Source organism: Streptopelia decaocto, assembly GCF_964273445.1.
Source record: "Streptopelia decaocto genome assembly, chromosome: 3".
Classification (NCBI taxonomy): Eukaryota; Metazoa; Chordata; class Aves; order Columbiformes; family Columbidae; genus Streptopelia; species Streptopelia decaocto.
The window spans coordinates 31,415,802-31,439,708 of NC_138656.1; positions in this window are offsets into that span (position 1 = coordinate 31,415,802).

The window sequence follows — 23,907 nt, forward strand, 5'->3', positions numbered from 1 at the left end:
AACTATGAGAAAACAGCTGCATTTAGTCATAGCTAAATCATCTTCCTGATTATATATTTAAAAAAAAAAAGAAAAAAGAGAGGAAAAAAATGTAAATAATCCTGTAGGAAGCAGTGTTGCAGAAAGCTACAGAAATAAACAGAAATGAGTTAAAAGCATCATTTGAGGAGTAAAATGAAATACCAGAAGTCAAATTGCAGGGCTGATTTAAGGTAATCGTAAAGGAGTTTTCAAATATATTTGCAGCTGAGAGTTATGGAAAGCAAGAGAAAAAATTGCGCCACTTAGAAATAATAATAGCAGTGGACTGGGAACTGGATGTGGAAGCAGCAGACCTGTGGAAAAGGTTCTTTCTTCTTTACTTTTACTTCTGCTTATCATGAGGAGGTATTTAGCCATGACCAAGGTCAGATCCCACTGTGTAATAGAAGAGGCTTTAGAAAGTATGTGGAGAATTAATGCCAAGGGGAAGATGAAGTCTGAGAGTCCTTAGTCTTGCATACCAATGCTTTATCTCAAAATTCACAATGCGAAAATAGGCTGATGTGCCTAATGATGAATCTCTTTGTCATTTAAGATGGCAAAAAGCCCCGCAACATAGCCCTTTCCCACAGCCCACCTAGCTGGCTGTGATGAATGCAAAACGCTCCAGAGAATGGAATAAGCCATTTTGAGAGATGGATTCATCCCTCCTTCTTTACACCTGAACAGAAGCAGCAGCACAGGTAACTGACCTAGTGCTTATATACCTGTACATCTATGGGAGCTGCTGAGGACCAGCTGGAAACAGCCCTGGGGGCCGCACACTCACACTCCTTGGTTGTGGCAGCTTCTCACCTTTCATCCCAGAGGCTACATGAGCACAGATTCTATTCAGAGCTCTCCGTGCACGGAAATTTGTTTCTGATTTTGCTTCACTATCAGTCTGCTTAGACTGAGTGGCTGCTCTAAACTTGCCACACGTGTGTTGTAGTGCATCCCCCTGAGATCCGGAGCCTTCAATAGGGCAGTTGATGGCTCCTTTTTTTGCCTGTCCCAATGTACACATCTAGGGTGGCACCAAGGTGCTGAAAGTCACATCCTCCCCTACCTCTGGTCAAGGTGACTTCAACTCCACCCAGCTGCAGGGGCAGGAGGAGTGGGACCCTCAGCTGATTGACAGGGTCCTCAACAAAGGAAGTGCACAGAGAAGCTTCTGGACTATGCTGTAATGCCCACAGCCAGATCTGACCAGACTATAAAACGGGGTCCCTGCCAAAGATACCCTTGGAGTGGTCTTCTCGGAGCAGTGGGTCTGTGAACTGGAGCCATCCCCTTAGACTGGGATGCCATCTAAGGAGACTTTTTGCGGTTGAGAGTGCCTTACTTGATTCTGTAGTAAATGGTTATTTACTGGATATATCCTTGAATGAGTCCTTGCCTAACTCAGGCAAGTGCGAGCCCTCACCTAACCCAGGTGAGTGATTATTTGTTGTGGGTACCCTGGAGTGAGAGGTCTCTAGTTTTGTTTCTTGTGAGTGAATGCGCGCATGTTGTGGATCATTATTCTTATGTTGTTGTACCTCAATAATCTCCTCAATGGATATCCAAGCCTGTATTTTATGTTGTCAGAATGCTAAATAATTGTATAAATCCTGTTTCTAGTTGGTTTATTTGCTACACTTTTCTGGTTAGTCTATTTTAGAACTTGTTGTCCACCTAAAACTGATTTTCGAGGTGCCTACATGACATGTGTCTAGTGTGGAGCTGGACTGGTTGCAGGAAGAACTACGGGCAGCTTGATTCCTCTAGTTAAGTGCTTTCTCCTTCATTAAGAGCTTCAAAAGCCAGTCTATATCCAGGTCTCAAAGTCAGGTAGGAATCCCAGTAATAGGACCCAGTCTTCTGTCACCTTATAATCCGGCCTTTGCCTTCCCCTTGCCTCTGGTGCACCAGGAGAAGCCATGTTGCTGTGCAGAGTCCAAAAAGCAGAGAGGCAGCAGCTCTTAACTTAAAATTGCAGAACATGCTGCTAGAAGCAATATGGGGATTTTAGTAATTTGGCATCTGTAAGAAAGGTTAAGAATATAAGAGCAGACATAACTGGGTCAGGACAAAAATCAACCTAGCGCGGTATCCGTGGTCCAACATTGACCAAAAGTAAAAGCCTGGGGAAGAAAAAGAACAGAAATTTAAAAAATATATAGAACCATCCTCCCCTCTCCTACTCTCAAACTCTTTCAGTGGCTCCCTGATTCAAGACAAATGAGGTTTCTACATACTTATTAAGACTCAATAGGTTTATTTTCCAAACACTTTCCGGTTTGCCATTGAGGCCACATGACCATCCTTTGGCAATGAGTGCCAGACACTCCACTATGTGTCACATGAAACCTTTTGCTTGTTTTGAAGGTGACTACCACTAGCACCACTGGATACCTCTAGCTTTTGCTTTGGTGGATACAGCAAGCAGTCTTCCCTTTTTTCCACTCTCTGTGCCACTTCTGATAGATTGCTAGGTATTCTCCTTTCAACGTCTTTTTTTTTTTTTTTTTTTTTTTTTTTTCCCAGAGTAAAAAGTCCCAGCATAATCAGATATTCCTCACGAGGAAGCTGTCCAATGCCTTTGATGATATTGCTCCAGTGTTCCTATGAGAGAAAAGAACTTGAATTGCAAGTAACACTCCACATATAGCTAAACCTTAGATTAAATATTGTGGCAAAAAATGGTCCTCAGTTCTGCTCCTTAATGTTTTCCTAGTATTTTATGTGCTTACTGACTGCTACAATATCTTGAGATTGGGTTTTCATAGAAGTATCCGTTGTAATCCTCAAGTCCTGAGATACAACTATCAACATTGTGCCCATCATTTCAGACGTGAAGTTCAGACTATTCTTCCCTGGATGTGGATGATGACATTTGTCCACATCAAATTTCACCTGTGATTTTCTTGCTCAGTCATCCACCCTTGTAAGCTTGCTCAGCAAGCCTGAGTGGTTTACAATATAATGGTAAAAGAAGTTAACAATAAAACAGGAGTAAAAGCAGGAGAGACATTCCCTACATGAGAGTGCTTTTGGATTCTTGCTCTGCTAACCCTGTGAGTTAATGTGGCCTTGTGTCTCTACAGTTTAAACATTAAATAGGAGCTTCTAGCTCTGAAGAGTAAACTACAATCCTCTTTTCAAACATCTAACACAGGGAAAGGAAATGAGTGTTTTCTTTCCACCATTTTGTCATCTCATTTTCCTTCCATCATTCACAGAGGAAATCTGACACATGCATCTGAGGAGTGTGCCAACACTTTAAACTCTGCCCTGTGATGGCCAGTGCCACATGTTTCCATCAGTCCTGTCAGATTCCCTTCCAGTGTTCCTATCTTATAGGCACTCTCTTACTCTTGACAAGTTTGAGACCAAGGTCAAAGCCTCAGGCAGCTCAGCACCATGGGCTATGCTTCTCGCCATGGCCCTGGGCACCCAAAGCAGACTGCTGCAAGGTGCGCTGTCTTGGCCACAAACTGAGCACAGCTATCCCCATGGTGTGAAGAGAGATCCACTGGCATCCTCCGTTCCACTGACCCACTGGGGAAGGATGACTTCTTGGCTCAACGGGAAGGACCAACAGCGTGAGCACTGTGACTGGTGGGGACCTTTGGTGCCCAAAATAGAGACAATACCCTGTGACTCTGGTGATCTTTGGCTTTTCACCTTTCCTGGCATGCTCAGTTACTGCTGAGGGAACCGCAGTGTTTCATCCTCACAGTAAATCACATTTGTTCACTGCCAGTGGAGGCCTGTTTCTCTATCTGAGATTTCATCAGGTGTGAGTCGATGGCTTTACATCTCTGGGTATTGTATCCATTGATGATAATTCAGCACACAGGAAATTTACTCCAGCAAGCAGCATAGAAACTACTCTACCTGGTCTGATGTCTCACAGGAAGAAGATTTCCATGTGCCCTTCCCCCATTCCACTTTCAAAGCAGGCAATTAAAAGTATCAAACTGAAGTATCACTGTCTCATTACATTCATCATATATATTAATATAATATCTTAGGAAATTATTTCAAGTATGAAAGAAACAGGAAAAGCAACCTAGCAGTGGTCCAGTCCAATGCTGTAGTTTTGTAGATAAGAGAATGAAGACCTAACTCTCAATAAACTAAAAAAATATAACACTTTAATATAAGTAAATAATTAATATAATGGATAGACTGCATATATTTCTATAATTAACTGGCTGTGCAACTTATTTTTTTCAGTAGGTATAAATTAAGGGCCCTAATAGTATAAGCATTTATAACTTCACTTTGCAGTACCTCAGATCAGAGTCTTGTCCTAATAATTACTCATTTTTCAGTGTTGAAGTGGTTTAATAACACTTTTGTCAAATTAGAAGTTTAATATAAAAGGAGGCTTATTATCAGCATGCCAGCACTTGTTTCCCAAAAATGCATGCTCGTGTACTTTACTGAAACAATACACTAGAAAAGTTAATGGGAAAGAGAATGAGATGGAACAAAAAAATTGCATGTAATTGGACAGTGTATCTGGGAGTGAAGCCCAGGACTCCTGCTGCTTTTTGTAACTCTGTTGCTAGCTTCCTGTTGGATGCAAGATTTCCCATTTGTAAAATTGGGATAACATTGCTGAAACTAGTAACAAAAAGGACTATTTGAAGGACTGTCATGTGCTTAATGCTCATGATCAGTTCCACTGATATCAATATGACACCACAAGTAGTGAACTAAACATAAGATCACTTCAAGGACTTAAATATATAGGTGTTTGTCAGCTTTCTTTTAAATATATTAAATGCTTAGAATCTGCAGTGTTTATTGGCAAGAGGCAATTTTCCCATTGAAGTACAACAATTTAATATTCATACACATTCACAGAAAAGTGACACAGTGAAGAAAACCAAGGCTAACTAATACAAACTGTCCTAAACAAAGCAACAAAACCAAGAATCAGAACAGAAGCCTTATGCTGGGTAATAGCATGCAATAACAAACAGGAAAAAATGCCAGTTTTTGCTGCCTTCTTCATTCACCTCAGTTAAAGATGAAGAGAAGTCAACAGGTTTAGAGAAGACTTTAAACTTGGCTATAAAAAATTGAACAGGCCAGCCTGTACCCAAAGTGCTTGCAGTCCAAGTAACGGTTTGCCAATCTCAGTTGAAAGCTTTCCATTCTCTACTTTGAAGGTGGCTTGTTAGTATTTAAATGCCACAACGCCGGTAAGGTAAAACCATGCTGGAGTCGGCAAATTAGACAATCAAACCTCTTGGCTTCCTTTCTTTGCTTGAGAAGACAGCTGGAGGAAAAGAGATGACAGAAGAAATGACAAAAAAGAATTAGACTTTTAAAATCCTATTTCATGTTTAATGATCAAGGATGTTAATTGAAGTAGGGATTTATACATGTAATTTTGAAACTGATGTCTGTAATTAGCTAATGATTTTGCAGAGATTATATATTTTCTGAGGAAAGTATAAACTCTACAAGATTTGTGGTTGCAAGCAGCCGCACAACAACAGCCTTCAGGAGTTAATTGCAAAGGCAAGACTTAGACTGGCCTCCTGACAAAGCACTGACCAGCACTGCCTGAGGTCAAGGGGAAATATTTATAGCCGATTGCAATAGAGTCCAGATAACTTTCCTCCAAAAGGTGGATTTTTAGGTTTTAGATTAATTATACCACAGATACAAAGATACCTGTGATGGGTATATGCAGAACCAGCTCAACTTGAGTAGGCATCATGCTCAGACAGAGCACTACAGGAATAAAGCCATGACCATTGTCACTTGCTGGGAAGCTTTAGTCCTGAGCAGAAAAAAAGGAGATATTTTGCCCATAACAGGAATGCATGCGGCAAGGACTCTATGACAGCAGTCTTAGTCTAAACCAGAAAAGTGATTATTCATTGTCTTGTTGCTTTTACTTGACACAGATGACAATGTTGCAAAGGCCAAAGGAATTCACAAGAGATGGAAGGTTTTCTGACCTTCCATCAGGTTCATTATGCAAGATCCAGGAACTCTCTGCATGGGGACTTCCTCCTCTTCTCCTCTAAGTCATGCTACTTGGAACCACACGAGAACATGAATGATCATATTGCAAAAGACATAACACTGCCCATATTTTTATCACTTTATGTGTGCTAGAAGAATATCAGGCATGCTAATTAAGACATTCTGCAGAGAAGCTATAAAATAATCCAATGCACTTACAGTGCAGTTCATTGCGGTATAAAGTGGGCCAACCAGATAATAAACAAGAAAAGATCAATTGTATCTCTTGAGAGTATTGGATAACTTATGTTTAGGCTTGGATAAAGTTCTAGGGCAATGATACTTTTCCAGAAATTTATGAGGCTACGTTCCCTGTGAGAGCAAGTTAAGCAGCTTTATATTGAAGTCAGCTGATTCTATCAGTAGCAGCCAATGGAGAACTGAAGCCAGGGAATATAATGAACCCTCAGCCCTGGTGTGCCCCTACCTGTTGGGTCTAGGTGAGCAGGAAGATGATGGTGCTACAGGAAAACAAGGTATCACTAAGTAGTGCTTTTAGTAACAATTTTTTAGTAACAATTTCTGGGCAGTCAGAAGAAGTGCAGTGATGTTTCTGTGTTATGGGTATGACTGAGGACACATGGCATGGCACAGTGAAGAAGCTGATATTGTGTTTGGGTAGGGTAGTGCTACAGGTTCCCAGCAAGAGGGGAACACTAGTATATTCTTTAGGGATTTGTAAAAATAAAAATTAAAAAAAAACAAAACAGGTAGATCAATTTGCTATCAGGCTGTGAAGAGTATTAGCCTTCACAACTGAACATGTGATGCTGACTTGTAAGTTGGAAGCTTTGCCTTTGTAAGGAAACAAGACTCAATGTACTTCTGCTAAATGTGAACTCAGTTCCATTATGTGACTTAAACTCAGTGGGGAATGGTCAGTAAGTGTGGTGGAGAGTAGACGCAAGACCATAAACAGAATTTAAAATAAAACTAAATTTCTGAGCTTTCTCAGCTCCAAAAGTGGAATGGAAGAGATATCACTGATGCTGCTGATTCCTGTAGTGTGTCACACGCACAAACACATATGCAGAGCATAGACAAAGCTCCCAACAGAGCTGGCACTGAGCATACCGGAATCCCATGCAGGGCAGCAGTCTGAAAGAGCTCAGCCCTTGTTTCCTATTGGGATGACTTTTGTGCCTATTCAGTGGTCAAACAATTGTTAGAAACTGAACTGGAATAACAAGGTGTTCTGAGGGGGCAGAGTAGGGAGTTTTGTTTTGGTTTTGTTTTTGTTTGTTTGTTTTGTTTTGTTTTCAGGTCAGCTCACACTGAAACTTTCTGGTTTAGCATTTTCTTAGAGCTTTAGGTTTGCCTAATGAAGTTGAATTCAGGAAGGAGGGCAGCAGTTAGTTCACTCACTTCTCTCAGCAGATAAATGAGCAGTTTTCCCTGGTTCGCTTCCCAAAGTAGGCTACCTAGAGGCCAGATTATCCTTAAAAGAGCTACATCTTTGGAGACTGACACTTTCTCTAAGTTATTAATATGAGAGAGTTAATGCCTTTGAGGAAGAAGCAGAGGAGTAGAAAAACACTCTTTCATATAGGAGGTTATCTGAATAATCAATTACTTAGTCACTCTGTCCCTCACTTTCCTACATCCAAGTGCAGTTTCTTCAGGCCTTCCCCACCAGGCTGCTCAAGATTTGCAGCAGATCTTCCATGGGTTGCTTGTAGTTGTGACCATTTGTTACATGAAAAAGTTATTCCAAAATGAAACATCTTTCAGAGTTTGGATTATAATATTTTTTAAGTCTTTTCTCCCTCTTCCCTCCTCAAACACCTTGCAGAATGTAACTGTAAGCAATTTCAGCTGCATCTTGTTCTAGCTAGCTACCAGGGAACAGTATCTTTGCCTTCTTCACTTGCCAAGTTCTGCTACAGTGTTTCTGGTCACTAGTTTTTTCTCCTCCACTATGTTTAAGCAGAGCAGCAACAGTAAAGGTAGATGAAAGATGGAATAAGTGTTCCATATACTTGAAATGAGGTGATTTCTGGTTCTAGTCAAGAAGAGACAGAATGAACTGTGCATCTTTAAAGAAAAATATTTTAAGAGCAATTTTGAACAGGGGTTATTCTTGCAGCAAGCCAGAGGACTGGAAGAGGATATCCTCTATAGGCTGATACTAATTGGGAAGAATGCCAGTATCTGGCACCGCAGGTACTTGTAACTTGTAGGAGGGAAGAGAATTTGGTCTGGAGTTACTTGCTCTGACAGTAACTGTATGCAGTGTTCCAGGTAGGACCTGATATCAAGGCCGATGCCCACAGAGTAAAGGGAAGGCTGAAAGCTAAGAAGCTGAAGTCTGACTTTGAAACACAGTTGTGAAACCAGAACTTTCTCACCCAACATCTTGCCACTTGTTGGTATTTCACAGAGTGGCTGAGGTTTGAAGGGACTCCTGGAGGTAATCTTGTCTACCCCTGCCCTGTTCAAGCAGGGCCACCTACAGCTGGCTGTCCAGAATCATATCCAGATGGGTTTTGAATATCTCCACGGATGGGGATTCCACAACCTTCCTGGGCAACCTGTACTAGTGCTTCGTCACCCTCACAGTGAAAGAGTTTCCTCATGTGCAGATGCAGCTTCCTGTGTTTTAGCTTGTGCCATTGCTTCTTGTCCTGTCCCTGGGCACCACTGAAAGGAGCCTGGCTCATTTATTCTGCTCTGGCTTCAAGAGCAAAAATTGAGCAAGAGGCTCCAGAAAGTAAATTATCTGAGGCTTAAGACTATCAAGGAGCTTGGTGGGATTTGTCTTAAATTCCTTGTCCAAGACACTTCCTCCACATGGCAAAGAGTCCAGAGGGAAGGCTTCAGTGCCCTTCACTTGTACTAGAATTAAGGGATAGGGCTTATAATATCTTCAAAACACTACCATCGATAAATTCAATATTATTGTCTGGGTTTTTGGAGACATAACTTCTAATGCATTTCTAATTCTCTCTCATACTCAAAAGTAAAAATCCTGGTAAACAAACTAAACTTACCCAGTGCTGCTTGTCCACAGCAACCACTGTGTGTCAAAGCTTTTTGAAGAGGCTTCTTCTTGCTCTCAGTGAGTTTATTACATTGCTTTGTGATTGAAGCACTTCTTGTTTTGCAAGGACTGGCCGGGGAGTGCATCCTGCTTGGCTTTTGCTTCTGCTGTGATAGCCAGCCTGTTCTGCTTATTCCTTATTTTGAGTGGCTTAGACTTAGTATGTCTAATCACTGGCCTGTACTTGGTGTTTGTTTCAGGAAAGATGTTTTCTATTAAATTCACTGTGCTCCATTAGCAATGGTGAAATGCCAAGGTCTAACCCCTCCTCTTCCCATATATTTTATCTATCATGTAATCTCTCTTCTGAGAAAACATTATTGTGTTAAAGGATTATACAATGCACATAGATATTCCACTTCTCAGTTGTACTTGATCAATTTGGCTTGGCCATATTTGGAGAGGCAGATGACTGCCAAATGCAAAATACCCATCCTGAAGGCAGCATCTAGGGCATGGAGTTGAAGGCAGCCAAAATAGTGCAAAATAATCTTCTTGGATGATCCAGCTTTTGTAGCCAACTCCTGCAATACTGCCAGTTTGTTTGACTATAAATAGCAATGCACATCTCCCTAACTCAGGCTCAAGACAAGGCATTCTACTGGGGACTGGAGGAAACCTTTAATATATGTCTTTCTCTAGCAGCCCTGTGAGCATCTCAGCCAGGCTGACAATAGACCAGCAAATTTGCTTATTGTTGTGTGTATGGACAACAAATAAAATATGTTCTGTAGACCTGCAAGAGGACAATCTGATCTGTATATCTTTCTACTTTTTGATCCTAGTGAGCATGACCCCAGGCATAGCAAATAATCTCACTGTTTTTCTCAAAGGCAGCAAATCAGAAGAACACAGAATATAGGGAGTGACATTACAAGGTTTTTTTAGTGATGCTTTCTCACTAATTGTAAGGCCCCTGATTATTTAGCAAGTATAACAAATGAAACCTTATTCCTTGTCAGTTTCTGGAAGTCACTGATCTCTTTAAGTGCAAGTGACATTTTTTTCATGAAATGGGATAAGATCTTTCCTCTTTCTTTCCTTTTGCAACCATATAGATGGGAAGCCAGACCCTCCAAAAAAAACCACTTCAGGCCAACAAAACACTTTGCATGTCCAATATGCTCAGTACAGTTACTGCAAGAATTCTCTCTTCAGTAATGTGGTTGGGAGGGGATTTTTGATTCAATAATTCAAACATGAAAATCATGCTTTCTGATAGAGAATTTCAGACTTCTCTATGAACAGCAAACTGTTGCAGCCAGCTCCGCAGTTAGTCCCATTTTCACCCAAAGTGCAGTATGTCATACCTGTTATTTGGTTCCTTGCTGAACACTTTTGTGAAGATGCTTTACAGCACAATCCAATGTCTTATTTTGATGTCTATATAAGTGCTGTACAAGTGTAAAATTTCCTTGCAATATCATGGGGATCTCTAGGTGAAATCTAGTTTATGAGAACAATTCTTAAGTTAAGTTGAAAATCCAGTGAATTGACTTTGGTGCACATTTTAAGATCAAATGACAGGCTAAGTCATGGTTATAGTTTAACACACACAGAATACGTATTAGCAGCTTGCTAGACTAAACCACTACGTATGAAGACACCCAGCCAAATGTTTTGTGATTTTTGGAGATATTGTGTAAGCTCCAGAAGTGTTTATAAAAACAGGTAATGTCATGATAGTTCACTATTCTGGTCTATGCTAAACTACTCTGTCTTCCTTTATAAGGAAATCCACTGTTCCTCTTATCTTGGGCAGTTGCTTTGGTATTTCAGCTACAAGTATATACTTCTTTCACAACATTTCCTTGGTTTGCCCAGTACTATAATAATGAATATCAATATTCTAAACTTGTCAGATGTACCTTTTTATTTGTTTAAGTGGAAAAAATAAGAAGCAGACCTGAGTGACTGTGTACAGTGTTCCCTCTGGTGAGCCACGTTTTTATCTAACCCTGTAAGACCACTGTGTCCTTCTACAGAGAAGTAATTTCTAAGACACTTGCAGAATTTCTGGAATTGCTTGTCCAAATTCTTCCCTTGTACAAATCTTAAACTGTCAGATGACTGTACCTTATGAATGATCTTCCTAACAATTTAATGGAACTCTACAGCCATGTATTCTCACCTGTCGAGTCCTGACAAGCTCTGCAGGTTGCTGTTAACAAAGTAAGAATTGGGAAAGCTGAGTGATACTTGGAAAGCAAAAAATCCTGGAGACACTGACTTACATGTTATAATAGCTAAGAGGTGGTTGATGTCTTTAAGTGAAAGGATCATACATATGTTCTGCTAAACTCCTTTGATAAACCAAAATGCACTGTGCAAAACTACACTTTGAAATGAAAGCAGCATCATTCTTCCAGAAGAAAACATGGGAACAAAGAGTCCCATCCCAAGAGAAATGTTGTGCTTCTGGCCTTTGTTTAGGTTTGCTTATTGACAGGGGTTTGCACTGAAAGCAAAGGAAGAATCGGTGCATGGAGTTCTGGTTTGGCTTGTTGTGTCAATATCTGTAGTGGTGACTAATGTCTGTTGTCACATATTCCCACAAGGAATAACATCCCAGCCAGTGAAGCCCCAGAAACTGTCAGGATGCCTTTGGCACTCTTCTTATTCAAACAGTTTGGCATTTTTCTGTACTAGCAGTGAATACAGCCCCCCAAATTTAATTTCTCCCCAGCTTGGAAAAAGGTGAAATGAATCCAATGGCTGACTGTTCCCAGGCTTGTACTTCATCCCCAAGTATGAAGTACACTTTACTGAGATTTGAGATTGTTTTTAACACATCTGTCATCATATTCAGCTGAGATGAATGTTTACTGCATCTAGTCAAGGTAGTATTACTGATCTATTTCATGAGAGTTGATCCAGACTCCAAAGGTGATACACAATAACCAGCATTTTCCCTTCAGTCCACATAGGCTGCTGTGTAAATTTTCAAGCAGAAAAGTTCTACACTTTCTTTAAGCCTCGTTTTATAAAATTGTCATTTTTTTCCCGCATTAGCATTGATTATATGTGTAATTGTGTCTTCTATTTCTAGCAAGTGGTCTGCTTCCGCCCTGTATTTCATTTCTAAAAAGCATTTGGGATCCCTCAGGTTTGGAGCCTTTGTTTCTTCCGATTATTGCTAGCATCTTCATTGTATCAAACACTGCTGCCTCTGACTTTGGGCACTGGTCAGATACTGGGGATGCTGAACAGGTGATTAGACTTGTTCTCCACTATTTTAGCTTAGTGTTTTGTGCTGTGTTTTTGTTTGTTTGTTTGTTTTGTTTTATGAAGCTAGCTGATTCACAGAACAGAAAATGCTGGAGAAGGTGTGCAAAGAGGATTAATTCAGGGGGAGGAATATGGATGCCTTAGTGCAAAGCTTTCTCTTCTTCCTGTTAGTGGCTCTTGAAGAGACTTCTTAAGTCTTTGAAACCTACCTATCATATTAGGGTTTGTTATTTTAGTAGATTATTATTCCAGATTATTAAAATGCTTTTTTTTTTTTTTCAAGTTAAGGCGGCTTCTTTATAAGCTCAGCATGAGAGTAGGGCAGCTCCTCATCTTTCCTTTTGAAACCAAATTACCTTGCAGCACTGTTTTCTGATGCTTCTGTCTTACCATGACAAAGTTGAAGTGAGCCCATGATAGTGCTCAGATCTGCTGGGATGAATAAAGAACAGAGATGGATGATTCTTCTGTCAAAAAGAGTGAAATCATGGTGATCCACTGCTATTGAATTCCTTTACAAGAATAAGAGTGTTGGGAATAAATTTAGGATGTATTATTAGGATATAATTTCAAACAAATTCACGTCATATTGTTTGCAAGATCATCTTATTAATTTGGCTGGAGGAAAACTTTCCTCTGTTTTTCCCCCCAAAGGAGTTGTTTCAAAATATTTATATAGCCCTGTAACATTTACACAGTGCTCTACACTGCTGACATGCTGCTTACCTGGGTGAGTGGAGACAAGAGAAATACATGGATGATGAGCCATTACTGATGAAAAGGAAGGAGAGAAATGAAGCAGAAGGACTGAGGAGCAGAGGAGCACTGGGCTATGAGCAAACCAGGGCTGAACCTGGAGGGAAGTTATTGCAGAATGGAGGAAAGTTAAATTATGTGTATGTGCCAATAATTTCAGAAAGAGTGAGAAAGAAAATCAGCAAAACAGGGTAAAAAGCATATGTCTAATTAACCTAATATTTTTTTAGAGCAAAATCATTCTTAAATGTCCCTGCAGAATGTCCCTGGCTTTTGCCAGGAAACATTGCTAGTTAAATTAATGTAGCAGTGACATTTTGTTTAGAGACAATAGAGGCCCAGTTATCTTCTCACATACACTCATCTAAATCAGCTGAATTCAGAATTACATGTTATGGTGAAAAATATGCAAGGAAAGAAAGCAAGCCCTAGGTCTGTGCTGCTTAGGGATTATTTCCACCATGCAATGATAAAGTGTAGTCTCTGCTGTATACAGACAGTGTATACAGAGTGCAGGAAGATCTCCCTCATCTTGTAATCTATCTGCTGTTACACCTGAAACTACAGAAGTATTTTAGCCTAAACTTGATCAGAAACCATGTTTTATCATAACTGAGGTTATAGCTCACAGAATAAGGAATTACTAGAGAGCACTTCATATATTTGGCTTCACACATTTGCAATATGTAGTGTAATTTAGAAATTATAATGTAGATTATTTTGTCATTTTCACACAATTCAAACTAAACCCTGAGCATTTGCTTCCATTAAAGGCTGCATAAGTATCAGATAATACAACCAACTTACACAGGCTGAGGGAAACGGGAGAGGTGCCTGAGGACTGGAGGAAAGCAAATGTCACTCCAGTCTTCAAAAAGGGCAAGAAGGAGGACTCGAGTAACTGCAGACCAGTCAGCCTCACCTCCATACTCAGGAAAGTGATGGAACAACTTATCCTTGGTGACATCTCAAGGCATATCAAGCATAAGAGGGTCATTAGGGGCAGTCAACATGGCTTCACTAAAGGGAAGTCGTGCTTGACCAACCTCATAGCCTTTTATGAGGACATAACGAGGTGGATAGATGATGGCAGAGTGATGGATGTGGCCTACCTTGACTTCGGTAAAGCATTTGACACAGTCTCTCACAACATCCTCACAGCAAAGCTGAGAAAGTGTGGTCTGGATGATTGGATATTGAGGTGGACTGTGAACTGGCTGAAGGAGAGAAGACAGAGAGTCATGGTCAATGGGGCAGAGTCCAGTTGGAGGCCTCTATCTAGTGGAGTGCCTCAAGGGTCAGTACTGGGGCCAGTATTGATCAATGTATTCATCAATGCCTTGGATGAGGTAATAGAGTGTACTATCAGCAAGTTTGCTGATGACACCAAGCTGGGAGGAGTGGCTGATATGCCAGAAGGCTGTGCTGCCATCCAGAGACATGGACAGGCTGGAGAGTTGGGCGGGGAAAAATTTAATGAAATACAACAAGGACAACTGTAGAGTCTTACATCTGGGCAGAAAAAAACCCAGGTTCCAGTATAAGTTGGGGAACAACCTATTAGAGAGCAGCATAGGGGAAAAGGACCTGGGAGTCCTGGTGGACAGCAGGATGACCATGAGTCAGCACTGTGCCCTTGTGGCCAGGAAGGCCAATGGCATCCTGGGGTGTATTAGAAGGGAGGTGGTTAGTAGATCGAGAGAGGTTCTCCTTCCCCTCTACTCTGCCCTGGTGAGACCACACCTGGAGTATTGTGTCCGGTTCTGGGCCCCTCAGTTCAAGAAGGACAGCGAACTGCTGGAGAGAGTCCAGTGCAGGGCAACAAAGATGATGAAGGGAGTGGAGCATCTCCCTTATGAAGAAAGGCTGAGGGAGCTGTGTCTCTTTGGAGAAGAGGAGACTGAGGGGTGACCTTATTAATGTTTACAAATATATAAAGGGTGAGTGTCATGAGGGTGGAGCCAGGCTCTTCTCGGTGACAACCAATGGTAAGACAAGGGGTAATGGGTTCAAACTGGAACACAAGAGTTTCCACTTAAATTTGAGAAGAAACTTCTTCTCAATGAGGGTAATAGAACACTGGAACAGGCTGCCCAAGGGGGTTGTGGATTCTCCTAGTCTGGAGACATTCAAAACCTGCCTGTACACATTCCTGTGTAACCTCATCTGGGTGTTCCTGCTCTGGCAGGAGGATTGGACTAAATGATCTTTTGAGGTCCCTTCCAATCCCTAACATTCTGTGATTCTGTGATATGGTAAAATCTTCTGTGTTAAAGGTGAATTGCAGAATATGAGGTATTTGTACCATGACTCTGTGTGAACAGCGTTCAAAAAGTTGGTTGTACGTATGCCTGACACTTGTGAATTAGATTATGTTGGGCTGAGTTCCTTCAACATGTTTGTTCCTTGCAGCCAGCCTCTTTTGCTCTATGGACTTTTTTGCCACTGAAGTCAATGAGGTTAGTAAAACCCAGGGAAAGAGAATGCTCAATCTCCATGGTACTCCAGATAGAGATTTAATTTCACTTTTCCACAGAGAGGCAATGTTGATACACCAGGTTCTGTGGAAAGTTCAGGAAAGCATTCAATTTTCACTCCCTTTAAGGTTGTCTCCAAGGGCTACTTTATCGTGCTTTGAGAGCTTTCAAAAAAGCAGGAAGTCTCTTCTGGATTTAGTTACCTTGGGTCACAGATTCTATTTAGAGAAAGTAGATATAAAATTGTTAAGTTATTGAAGTGGATGTGTCTATTGGTTTGAGAGTGAGGAAAAATAAATAGTTTCTATACATTGCTATTGGGGTGCCAGGGGAGTGATAGGGAGGGTATTATATGGTTGTCATATGGAACCCGAAGGCTATGTTCTGAAGACCTGGGATAGTTTTATTGTTGAAGTCAGTGGAGTAAGTCCCCAGGTGGATCTAAGATTCCTGATTCTTGTGTAGAAAGCACTTGTACTGGGGAATTTAACAGAGCTGCAGGTCCCTAAAGCCAAAGCCAGACTCAAGAAATTCAAAGCACCATATTAACTGTATGAAGAGGTCTTCTTTAATAACATGAAGATGAGGTAAAGTATATATTACTGCTTTTTCTTAACACTGGAAAACTTGAACATCCATCATCCATCTCAAATGGTTTATTCTTTCCTATAAAGGGTCTTGAAATATCCAGCATCACAAAGAGGTGAAAGCTAAACATGTCTGGGTGGGATGTTGCCTGCATAGGATTGTTTGAGACCAAATACAGTTGAAGCACAAGATAGTCAAAGACAAGAGTGTCCTCAGAAATTTGGTTGAGATTATGACATGATGAATGGCCATTCATATATGTATATACATGTTCAGGTCTTTCATTTCCTGCTTCCCTTCTGCCTTGCCTAAGCAGGTGCAGGTTTATGAGAGTTGCTACGTAGAGTAGCTGCTCGAAAACTGCCACCCTCCTTTACTTACTGTCATGAGGTTAAGTATATGGTATCAAATAATAACCAAAGAAGACTGACATCTGCACTCATAAAAGATAAATCTTGCATGAAAGATGTTGCTCTTTCCAACTATGAGCGCTGAATGGGGTGTGAAGAAGCTGTTTTTCTCTGTAAGGGAAGACTGGTAACAACATACCCTAAAACAAGGATAAATGTGACTTGGTGGTGTAATTCTTGAAAGCATAAGGTAATCCTTTACTCCCCCTGGCCACTGCCACACTTTTCTCATCCTCTTGCTGTCTAAATCACATTAAACAAAGTATCAAATAAAATTCATTATTTAACATAACTTTCTCCATCTATTTAAGCAGTTGTAATGAAAGACCTCCACATCAGGATCCAAAAAGAGCTAAGGAGGGAGTGAATTTACAGAAAGAATATCTACCTCATTTGGGATGATTAATGTGAAGAAAGAGCTCATTTATCTTGAAGGCACACTGCTGGAGCAAATCCGGTGGGTAAGAGAGGAAAATGTTTGAAGCAAAAGCTGTCTCTGCAGAAGAAAAAAGGAGAGAATCTTTCACACTTGGAAAAGGATCCAGGAAGACTGGGGACCTTTCTGCCCTCTGCAGGAGAATTGTCTCAAAAAAACCCCAAAAAACAATCTCCGCCATTTAAGATTGTCTTAGAGCTTCACAGCTCTTTTTGCCTTCATCTTTGGCTGAATAAATACCATCTCCCCTCTGTGCAGATGGTAGGTGAATAAGGTAGATATTCTGCATGCTCTGCTTCCTGGTGTTGCTTTGCCCTTATTGGCACCTGTCTAGTTTGTCAATGAGCCTGCAGTACATACTGCTGGCTGGCAGGGTGTTCCAGCCCTTGCTGTTGGAAAAAAAATACAGAAGAGGGAGTGACGGTCTTCTCTGTGTGTCTGGGTTCATCTGATGTCACCATTTAACCAAAACACTTGGCAGAAAAATAATTTAATTGGAAAAGAATGCTATATCCTGGCAGTTCCTCAGTCATAATTTCTAAAACATATTTTGAGGGCTGCCTGGGCTAATGTTCTCTGTATAGCCTGGAGTTTAGCAGCACAGTGGTTATTCTAACCTTTATTTCTGGGAAGTCTCATAACTATGATCTTTGAATGCTCAGCAGCAAATGAACTATGATGAGGAATCAAAGAGATATACAGGGTACTTTATCTCTGGTATGTCTTTACAGTGCTTTACTGCTGAGATGGTGGTGCATTTTTTTTTTTTTAATCGGTGCTGCTGATGAAGGTGAACTAAAGACACTGGCTTCTTGACCAAAAGAACATTAATATCTTATTTTCTGCGTGGTGACTTATGACTGAATGGATCTACTTCATTGAGATTGAAGACTGAATTGTTTAGGCAAAGGAATTGGAATAATTCAGGGATTTTTCAAAGGAGAATAGAACTGAAGTGTTATTAGAGTGACCCAAAAGGTCTTATGTTGAGTGGTATATAAATGAAATCAGCCAAATGTCAGTATTGTCTTGGGCATCTGTAAGCTTTATCATATATTCATTCCTTGGGAAGTTTTGACACAGTCTTGGTGAAATACCAAGGGGGCAAGTTTTCATAGGCAATTTGGGCAGATTCAGTATAAGGGATGTAACAGTAAATCTGATGAGGCCTTTCCAGAAATGACTCTGATCTCATTTGTTCAAGTTACTTTTAGGAAAAATATTCAGAGAAATTTGTGATGTTGCTGTCATGCAAATCTTCTATTAGTATCTGACATGTGTTATAATCTCTTATCTGGAAGAGATCAAAAACATTAATTTGAAAAGAAAATTGAGTGAAGCATTTTGTGATGAGTAAAACAGGAGTACTGAGGGCTTTTTTTTTTAGAATTAGAAAGTCTTCATGCATGTATTCTTTAATGAAAAATAGAATTTAAAAAACTCACTGATTATTTTATAAGAAGTTTAATGTAAATGTTTAAAAACAACATTCAAACACTTAAAACACAAAATGTTCTACTGGGAAACAAATTATGAAATAGTTTGACCTGCTAATTTGGGCCTTAAATGCCTGTCATTTTCAGTTTGGGATCTCAAAAACATTGAGTTAAAGGTGAAGCAATCCTATAGCTGACAGAGGACTCGTAGAACAGAGGTGAATTGAAGAGACTCAGGGTTGGCAGGGTAAATTAAAATTCTGCCTGAGAAGCTCACAGTTAGTTGCCTGGGCCCAAAGTCTTTAAAGTGGCTGTAAATTTGTGTCTGAATACATCAGGTAAATAATAAGTTTAGAGGCACTCTTCTGAACCCTGTTATGTGATAATAGGAACATTATAGTATAACTATCACTTTTAGTTTAATCATACCTAAATTTGTGACAGTGAGGGCTGATGTGTGCCATGCTGTGCCTTGTTGGCTGGAAAATGTGGGGTCTTACAGCTAGAGCTGGAAGCGCCCCTGCCTCTGAAATCCTTATGCAGAGTGTTGGGGCTGAGGCTGAGAGTATTTTGTGTTGGGACTGAGAAGCATCCACATGCTATGAGGAGCCATGTGGCAAGAGACAGCATACATCATATGTAAAGGACACTAGTAGAGAGGATGCACTGAAGGGTTGGTCATTCCCTGATATTTGTCTGCATTATGCTTAGTCTCAGGCAGCTGCTTCTGTTAGAACCTGAGCTTTCATGAGCATCTGTCACCACAAACTAAATCCCATACCTAATTCTGGAGAACATATTGGAGTGAGTAAAGTGATGGGAGCACTGGTGAATTTAGCAGACCTTAGTCAGAGTCCAAGCCTATCAGAATCTTCTATTGTGTGTTTTGTCCATGTCTCCAGAGTTGAATCTTGCTGAGCCACTCTCTCTTGTATGCAAGACCTGACAGCTATTTTTCCCTTTTGCATGTAGGCTGCTGCTTAGTCTCCCTGTGCTGCCTTCCCTTTTGTATAGACAACCAGGAAGGATGCAGGAGACAGACGAAGAGTTGCCTATGGGGCAGAGGAAGCAGAGCTTACCGGAAAGTGCAGCATAAAGAAAAGTAAAATCCTGCCACTTATATTTCAGGGCAGACCTAAGAGGGGCTGGTGTCCTTGTGTTTGTTCAGCATTCACAATCCCAGACTCAATATAGGTGGCAACTGTAAAACTCAGGAACCTGATGCCATTGACGATTGTTTTGAAACTAAAGTCCATATTTATGGTAAGCTGCATGTGTCTCAAAGAGCAGTTCATGACAGGTTGTAGCCATTGGCTGGAGTTTGGTCTTGTGTGTTCCTCAGATGATGTCTCTCATTCTAAAGGTCTTCCCCTTTAAGGTGGATTTGGCAGTGTCTGTGCCTTTGGCTGGCAAACACTGGCTGGAAAGGCTCTGCTTCCATTTAACTCACAGTTACTAATTACTGCCCGTGATGTGACTGTTCAGTCATGGGCAGCTGTGTGCACAGCTTTCCAGGCACATTAAACTGCCAAAAACTTTCTATGGCTGTGTAAACTGTTCCATGTAGGCAGCTATCAGTGTAAAATAAAATAACATTGGGGTGCAAGTGAGGACAGATCCTGTAGTTTAGTAAAATATTGCTTATACTGCAATACTCCACAAACTTCTAAACTCATGTTGAAAGGCATTTGTGTTTTTTTTTTCCCCTGGTCTTTCTTTTCTGTTGCAGCATTTCAATAAGTGGAGTGTGTCATCCAGGTGTTCCAGTGTATCCTCTCTGATGTGGAGTAGCACTGGGAATTTTGGGAGCTTCCAGAAACCATTCAGATATGAGAATCTTGCACTTCCTGTAGCCTCCTGAACTTTCAGAAACCAATTTAAGTGTGAAAGTAACAGATTTTGTCTTTTGTAATGGACTTTCCCTTCTTCCTTCCACATATCTCCTTTAAAAAGCAGCTGTTATAGTTCTGGTTATTTTTGCTATGCATAATTTCTCCCTTTGAATCCAAGTCTGAATCTTGGCACATTGGCAGAGAGCTCCCCAGCCTCATTTCACACTGCATAAGCAATGCTCCTTCTTTTTCCACCTTTCAGCTGCCTTTGTTCTCACACTGTGAGACAGGGAGACTGGATGCTTCCAGCCCTTTTTCTTCAGGCTGTGCACTGTTCTATAAATGCTTTCATTTTTTCACTGGTTTGTTCCCCAGTCCAGGTCTTTTCTATTTTTTTATTGGATAATAGCTTTTTTTCCTAAGCAATTGCTCCTTTTTATCACTATTCTGAGTCTCTTCTAGTTAAGAGTTGTCTTATTTGGATGACATGGTCATCACATACAGTACTCCAGGGAAGGTTGTGCTGTTACTTGCTGTTCCAAATTCTTCATCTAATGGAGGCTTAATAGCCTATAGAAGATAAACAAAGGAGTTTAGAATTGGATGTGACCCAGAAAGCTAGATCTAAGCACCTTTAAGCTTCAGAGAAACTTGGATCCAGATCAGAGGTTTTTTGGCTCATATTTGGAGTGCAGTCAGCAATTACTTTCATGACTGCTGAACCTAAGCAAAAATTTAGAAGAGGGTTATGTATAGCTCCTTTAATCTGCTTTGGAAAACTGCCTATTCTTGTGCTAGTCAAAGTCTGAGGAATTGAAAATGTGACCTAAAGCCACCTCTGTCTCCTTAGGTCTTGCATGGAAGACAACTTACTGCACTAGAAGAACCATCCATTGGCTTTTCTTGTGTGTGTTTACCCCTTGCACCACCTACAGTTCTATGTTATGCCAATCCCCTTGGTTTCTAAGTGATGCTGCTGGAGGGTTAGAGATCTTTTGAGCACTAATGCCCAGCCTTCTGTGAAGAAATATCCTATTTCTGAACCTTCGTGTCATATGTATGTAAGTGAAAAAGTCAAGACAAGTTAATGTTCAGATCTGGATGTGCTTTTTGTCATAAATAAAATTATCTAGAAGCAGCATAAAGAACTTTCCAATTGGAACTGCTAAACCTCTAACAATAGGATATCATAAAGAAAATTGTAAGGTTGGACTGATGTGAAATAGAAGTTGTCAGAAATGGAAGCTCAGACATTACTGACATATTTTTATTCCTTGCTAAATTTTTTAATCAAAGCCCTGCATCTCAGGGATGAGGGGAGGTGGTGAGCTGACCCTGCTGAGATCTAGCAATAAGAAGACACCTACCTCTCAGCTCTGTCTCTGAAGTACTGACAGGAATTTGCTTTTGCCTTCCCTCCTGCTTTTTCTTGTCCTCTTTGAAAAACATGTAGCCTGCTGAGTAGAGTTGCAGCTACTTGCAGGATGCACATATTCTTATTGCTGTCACTTTTCATATAAGAACAAAGTGTTGGTCTTTTACTTGAGATTAATTTATGCTGTAGTCTTTCCCCCCTACAATTACAATCACAAAACTGTAGTATGCGTGGAAGGGTATCATAAACAGGCAAGGGCTATTGGTAGTTGAAACTGGAATTTTCAATGTTGCCAGAAAATGTGATCTTAAGTAGAGGAATACTTGTAAAGGTAATACTATTTTTCTTATTCTGAGAAAATGTGGAACTAGCATTCCTAAGGATTAAAATCTTGGATAGTAGAAAAATGTAAGAAAGACATAATACAGTAGAAGGCAAAAATGTGGTAAAAGCGCTACACATGCAGTGCTTGCATGCAAGCTTCATAGTGTGAGACTGGCTAAAGGGTAGTTACATTGCTGTCAGCTGTTTTAGTAAAACAGTGTTGTTTGGGGTTTTCCCCTTTTTAATTTATAAGAGCCTTTGAGAGGAAAAGTAGTCTTGTACCATGTTTTCGACTGCATTCTCAGTACCTGCTGCTATCAAAACAGCTTACAAGGCTTCTGGTGGCAATATTTTTCCCAAATCTTAAAACTGAAACTATTTATTCAGGTGAAGCTATTACACTAATTGTTCATAAAGTATTTAGGCAGATGGAACATGCCTGGATCAGGGAATAAAAGAGGTTAAAAGGGAAAGAAATTGCTGCTTCCTTTTTTTTAGGCATTAAACCTCAGACTTAATCAAGGACAAAGTAAAAGAACAGAATGTATCACCCTCCTTAATGTTTCCTGTTTATAGTGTCAAACTCTCTAACTTATTGTTTGGTACAGATCCATTTTTCCACTCCAAAGAGACACCCTCTCCAGCCATTCTTTTGAATCAGGATGTCCTCTGGACTCCTGTGCTTTACGCCAATCTTCTGAGTACTTTCTACAGGTTTACATAATCCACATCAAAATGAATTGGGCTCAGAAGATTGAATTCCCTCCCAAATTTCCCTCCCAAGTGAACAGGTTAACTCGGTTCACTTCCTTTAGTTGCTCTTGCTTCCAAAGGGTTGAGTACTCAGTCTTTTTGTTGCAAAGGAAATGCTACTTCCATGTTTTTTTCTTTGTGGAAGCTGAAGTTGCCTGTGTGATTACAAAACTCTTAATGTTGATTCAGCTGAAGAGACCTTTTAAGGCATGGCTGAAGACAACCTGAAAAAGTAGCAACTAGCAAGTCTGTATCCTTGTTAGTAAGATGTGGGTTGGCTCTGGTAGCTGGGGGCTGAAGTTGGACTAAAGAACAGGAGGCTGTGGTGAAGGGCATAGTCTGAACATGCCCACCATTTCCTCTACACCACCTCTACTCCATACTGGGAAATACCTTATTTCTTCAGGCTGAAATCTTTCTCTTCCTTTCTACAGAATCATTTTGTGACTTGAAACCTTTTGAACTAGTTGCATTGCATTTTTTTGTACAAACTCCCAGTAGAAACTTTTCCACTGGAGGATCTCAAAGTGCCTTCCAAGCATCACTAAAATTGTTTTTCTTCCTCTTGTTGTACTCATTTTCAGGAGGAGATGTAAGATCTGCAAAGGTTAGGGAAATTGCACAAGGTTATGGAGTAAAATGGCAATAGTCAAATACAACTGGAAAATTCTGTTTTCAGCCCCTTACAGCCTTCACAGTAAGATGTTGAAATGTAATCCTGAGGGTAACTAGCAGTCAAGAGAAGTTTTGTGTGATTTCCTTTATATATAACTAGACACAGAATTAAAGCATAATCCTTGAAGAATAGCATTTTATACATGTTAAATATAAACTTTTCCAAGCAGGTCATAGACATAGATAAACCGTTCAGTTTTCAATATGGGAAAGCATGCTCACTGTTGTCTTTGGAACAGATGACCACAGGAAATTGAGGAAAATGGCTTAGGAGGATTAGAACAGGAGAAAGGATTAGTCATGTAGCACATCTACCATTGCCATATGGAGCACAGTTCACTGAACTAGTAGTTTTAAATCATATTTGCTGCAGATGAATTCCTGTTTTCACTTAGTCAAAGTTCCTGGTCCACCACAGGTTCAATGTCAATGTATTTACAAATAACCTACCTGTAGGCTCTTATCTACAGAAGCCATTGGATTAATATTTTTGGATTCTTTTTGCCTGTTAGATATTTCA